The 5,728-nt window shown below is 38.7% G+C and overlaps 2 pseudogenes; both read left to right on the top strand.

Moving 5' to 3' along the window:
* The first annotated feature begins 3,753 nt into the window (after window positions 1-3,753).
* LOC120096235 (SLC35A4 upstream open reading frame protein-like) lies at window positions 3,754-4,082 on the top strand (annotated as a pseudogene).
* Window positions 4,083-4,472: 390 nt separating this feature from the next.
* Slc35a4-ps1 (solute carrier family 35, member A4, pseudogene 1) lies at window positions 4,473-5,465 on the top strand (annotated as a pseudogene).
* Window positions 5,466-5,728: the final 263 nt, after the last annotated feature.

Genomic DNA, 5,728 nt, shown 5'->3' with positions numbered 1-5,728 from the left:
TTCAAGCATTTGGGCTAATAGCCACTTATCAATGAGTGCATACCATGTATGTCTTTCTGTGAGTGGGTTAGCTCACTCAGGATGATATTTTCCAGTTCCAACCATTTGCCTACGAATTTCATAAACTCGTTGTTTTTGATAGCTGAGTAATATTCCATTGTGTAGATGTACCACATTTTCTGTATCCATTCCTCTGTTGAAGGGCATCTGGGTTCTTTCCATTTTCTGGCTATTATAAATAAGGCTGCGATGAACATAGTGGAGCACGTGTCTCTTTTATATGTTGAGGCATCTTTTGGGTATATGCCCAAGAGAGGTATGGCTGGATCCTCAGGCAGTTCAATGTCCAATTTTCTGAGGAACCTCCAGACTGATTTCCAGAATGGTTTTACCAGTCTGCAATCCCACCAACAATGGAGGAGTGTTCCTCATAAAGAGAGTTTTCTTACTGACCTCCTCAGGTTTTGCTCAGCTGGTTTCTTCAAATGAAACAAGACCACACAATAAAGGATGAGCCATCATTGGATTCATCTCCTACTTCAATCATTAATGAAAATAATACTCTACAGTTTTGACTATATGTCAATTTTATGCCGTTGTTTTTGTTAAATTGTCTCTTTCCAGAATTGTCTATCATTGTGTGACATTGACACAAATTACCCAGAACAAAGTTCAATATTCAGTTCACACAGGATTATATTTGCTACATTTTCAATATTTTTCTTTTTACCAAATGTCAAAATGTTGAATCTTGCTTGCCATCATTTTGGAGAAAAATCACTAATACGAGATGTATGTCACAAAAGACCCATCCTCATGAACTGATTAACAAGCACTTCAGAAAAGGAAATTTAACAAAAGGGATTACTCTTGGTTGTATAACTGTGAACGTACTTCTTAGAAATTTTCCATTCAAGACACAATTTTAGAAGTGGTCAAGTCCTTCTAATAGATACAAGCCTGTTAGTGCCTAGAACTTGGACTTCTCCAGATTTTTGAGTAAAAATTCTGTTCTCATGAGCTACTTAGAGAGTAATATACTGTTATAGGAGCTCAGAATTAAAAACATAGATCATATTTACAATAACTTCTTCATTATATTTCTTGGACTTTCATATAATTCTCAAGGAAAATTGAAAATGTGAGGAGACCATTTGAAGTACACACACCAAAAACAATTTTCTAATTTTATGAAGTATATTGACAAAAATTATAATTTCTGTGGTAATATGCTTCAATAGCAGAAATAGGTTAAGTATAATTAAATGTACATAGAAGTCAATACTTTCAGCTAATATTCTTATTTGACCTTGTTATTTTTTATATATTTATATTATAATATATTACCTAATGCCTCAAATTATACCTTGCAATACTTCTTACAACTAAAAAGATTCATGGCATAACACTATTATCATATTATGTTTTAATTTTTAAGTTATTCATGTAGTTGTAGTAAAAGACAAGGTATAGAAAAATCTTCTCATAGGACATCACTTTGTAATTATTGAGATCATGGAATAGTTAATATGAATGCTGTTCTCATCAGTCAATAACTTAAACACAGTATATGCTATATAACTTGATATGTGTTTGAAAATACACATTTAAGAGTTTACCCTCGGGGGTTGGGGATTTAGCCCAGTGGTAGAGGGCTTGCCTAGCAAGCGCAAGGCCCTGGGTTCGGTCCCTGGCCCAAAAAAAAAAAAGTTTACCCTCTGCCTCTGACATCTCTGCCTCTGACATTTTAATTATTATTTGGAGTGAAATGCCAATATTTAATGTTTGATTTCATGAGTCAAATATTAATAGACAATTACAAATTATTTAGATATAAATAATAAATTATAATGGGACTTTTATTTTTCAATAAATAAAATTAAAAAATTCTTCATGTTGAGAAATCAATATGAAAATACCTTGATAGAAAAGATCAGCCATCCATTATCATCTGGATAATGTCCAATACTCCTCCAAAATTGATATATCAGCAATGTCTTCTGATCTAGTCTGATTGAATTGAAACATAGAATAATTAAAATGAATGGAGAGGAAAACTATCTGTGTTATTTCCAGTTTCACCAAAAATAGATTATCTAGATGACTTTAGGTCCAAAAGAATTAATTTTCTTCAGTCTGAAGTATAATTAACAACACTATGCCCATCTCCCCAAATATTTATTAAATAGTCAGGAACAAAATGAAATTCTAATTAAAATTGGGTAAAAGATTAAATAGAAATAGTCATCTTTGAAAAGAATCATACTGCATTTGAGATGGAATCATTTGAGCAATACAAAATGTGGAAATACACTTTGTGTTACATTAACTATTATTCATTCCAGAACTACAAGCTGGCAGCTATTTTAGGCTCATTACAGGGATTGAAATGGACTAGAATATTAATATAAATCTATTCTCATTAGAATAATGGGAATGTGCTTCAAAGTTAAAGGACATTGTAAATCAAAGTTTAGATTTCCATTAATTTCTTAGATTTTAAACTACAAATATAAACTATAGAAAAGTTACGGATAGTGTGCTTACCATAAAAAGCTCAACAAGCAGAAATATCTTCTGATCGGTAATTTTAACAAAAGCTCAAGATCCTTTATGGAATAATACTATAATTTCAATTTTTGTTATAAATTTTATTACTATTGATTGTTTTTGAATAATAAACAATTTTATCTGCTTTATTTTAAAGGAATTCCTAGGGCAAAAAAATATGAAATTGTGTTGAAATACAGAAAATGCTAGGGTTTTTTATCTTTCTTTCTCATGCATCCATGATAAAATCTTCATAATAATCCAATATGAATGGAACAAAGCATACATTGCCCTACTTTAGAAAAGGACTGAATGTACCATAGATTGTCATGGAACTTGCATATTTCCCTTTATGTGCCCCTGGATAAATATTTGTTGACATGACCTATCTTTTCAAGGAAATTATTATAATTGTAATATTAAATTTGATATTTATACTATGGGACATTTATTATGGTACAATTTTCCATTAGAATAATCTCAACTAGAGTTAAATTCAACATTTATAATATATAACATGAATATTTTTAAATATTTTAAATATTTGTGGTATGTTTTGTTTCTTTCTTTGTTTACTTTTTTAAGAGAGTGTTTCTCTGGATAGTCCTGACTGTCCTCAAACTCAAGGTGTAGACCAGGCTGGCCTCGAACTCACAGAGTTGCACCTGTCTCTGCCTCCTGTGTAGTGAGATTAATGATGTGTGCCCCCACTGCTTGACCCTATGGCTTCTTTTAATCATACACATTTATAAATCATATTGTATTATGTTTTACAACTTAAAAAAAAACTAAGAATTCCAATATTGATCATCTTTTCACTTTTGATCATGATATCACTTCTAAACATTTTTTTCAGTAAAAGCTAGAATTAGAAAGAAATTGCCTCATCATAGTGAACATAAATTTGATGCCATAAAATTTGTGAAAAGTAAGTTTTGGCAAAGAACAGAAAGGAGGCATGTTTTTATACCTTGAAGTCTGTGCATTCTGTAGTCCAAGTTTATATATGGACCAGGATAGCAATGAATGCAGCTGTGCCTATATAAAATGGTATGCTTTAATTCATTATAAGTTCTCTTTTAAAATTCCTAGGTAACTAGATTTCATAGTTTTGAATATGGAGTGTGTGGATATTTCCAGTGAATTGCAGCGTCAAAATGATGAACACACTTGTTTGTGAATAGTATGAATATACCAATCCCCAAGTTCGAAAGGGGAAGATGGAGGATAACAAGGATTCTCTGCCCAAGCTTAAGGACCTGACATTTCTCAAGAACCAGCTGGAGTGCCTACAGCAGCGTGTGGAAATGAAAGTCAACAATGGCGTAGGTCAGGATGAGTCGCCCTTGTCCTCCCTATTCTTCAAGGAATTCCTGGCAGGATACGTGGTGGCCAAAATGAGGGCATCTGCAGTATTGGGCTGTGCAGTGGGCACTTGCATTGGCATCTATGCGGCTCAGGCATACGCCATACCCAACGTGGAGAAGACATTGAAGAACTACTTTAGGTCACTACGAAAGGGGCCTGACTAGGACCTTTGGAGAAGGCAGGATGAGCAAGTTGGGCCTGCAGGTAGAGACCTTCCTATCACAGTCACTCTACCTGGCTCCCCTTTTTATTGTTCATGTGCTAACCCTACCCCTCCTGCCTCTTTCTTCCCTGCCTTTCTTCCTGCAGAGAGAGGACAATGCATTGTCAGCCTGCACCCTACACTCTTTCCCTCCCTAGTTCCATGGAACAGACCCCAAAACTATGGGTCATGAACCCCCTCTTCAAGACCTAACTGGAATGTGCAGCTGTCTCTGATCCTCGGTATTCTCTCTGGTAATGTACTACAGTTCTACACTCAATTTCCTACAACTGTGTCCCAGTCTCTCTGTCCCTTGCTAGCTACCCAGGTCACCCAGGATCTGGCGAATACCATGAGTGTAGAAGATGGGGTTATGCCAGACCTAGCCCGGCCAAAACAGGCTCGCTGGACCCTGATGCGGTTCCTGTCCACTGCCATGTATGGTGCCCATGCGACATTCTTAGCACTGTGCCACGTGGTTGGACAAGTGCCCTTCTGGCCCCCCTCAGCTGTGTTACTCCCTGAACTGACCTAGCTCCTGTTGTGCGCCTTCTCCCTCCTGGAAGGCTGGAAAACATGGCCCCAGGCCGAACCTTTCGCACTATCAGCTCTGCTCTATGGTGCCAACAACAACCTGGTGATTTATCTGCAGCGCTACATGGACCCCAGCACCTATCAAGTGCTGAGCTATCTCAAGATTGGAAGCACAGCTCTGTTGTGCTGCCTCTGCCTTGGACATTGCCTCTCTGCGCACCAGGGGTTGGCGCTGCTGCTGCTGCTGCTGCTGCTGCTGCTGCTGCTGCTGCTGCTGCTGCTGCTGGCTGCGGGAGCCTGCTATGCCTCGGGTGGCTTTCAGGAACCGGGGAACAGCCTTCTTATGACCCCATCAGCAGCTGGAACTAGTCCCATGCTCTTACATATCACTCCACTGGGACTTGTGCTCCTCATCCTATACTGCCTCATCTCCAGATTGTCCTCCTTATGCACAGAATTGATCATGAAACGACAGGGGTGACCCTTGGCTCTTCAGAACCTCTTTCTCTACACTTTTGGGGTGATCCTGAACCTTGGACTGTATGCTGGCAGTGGCCCGGGCCCAGGCTTCCTAGAGGATTTCTCTGGATGGGCAGTGCTGGTGGTGCTGAACCAGGCAGTAAATGGAGTGCTCTTGTCAGCCATCATGAAGCATGGCAGCAGCATTACAGGCCTCTTCATTGTGTCCTGCTCGGTAGTGGTCAATGCTGTGCAGTCAGCAGTGCTGTTACAGCTGCAGCTCACAGCCACCATTTTCCTAGTCACACTGCTCATTTGTCTGGCTGTGTGCTTGTATTATGGTAGCCCCTAAGTCCTTGACCACCTGCACTCACTTGTGGTTGCATAGATTACATGCAACCACCAGAGTTACCTCCCACCCCCCTGCAATCCCCAGCAGCCCTCTAACAAGTGCCTTGTAAGAAAAGCTAAGTGTCCAGGTTAGTCTTTGCATGCTCAGGTGGGAGAGTTAGCCCTAGGAGCAGAGTGGGCTTGGTTAAGGAAACACCTAATTACACTCTCTGTGTTCCCTCATTCTAAAGAACTGGGAGTCCAAAACTCAGGCCTGGGTAGCCT

This window comes from Rattus norvegicus, chromosome 13 (genome assembly GCF_021556685.1).
Source record: "Rattus norvegicus strain SHRSP/BbbUtx chromosome 13, alternate assembly SHRSP_T2T, whole genome shotgun sequence".
In the NCBI taxonomy this organism is placed as follows: domain Eukaryota; kingdom Metazoa; phylum Chordata; class Mammalia; order Rodentia; family Muridae; genus Rattus; species Rattus norvegicus.
The sequence above is the reverse complement of the archived record's forward strand: the minus strand, read 5'-3'. Positions and strand labels throughout refer to the sequence as shown.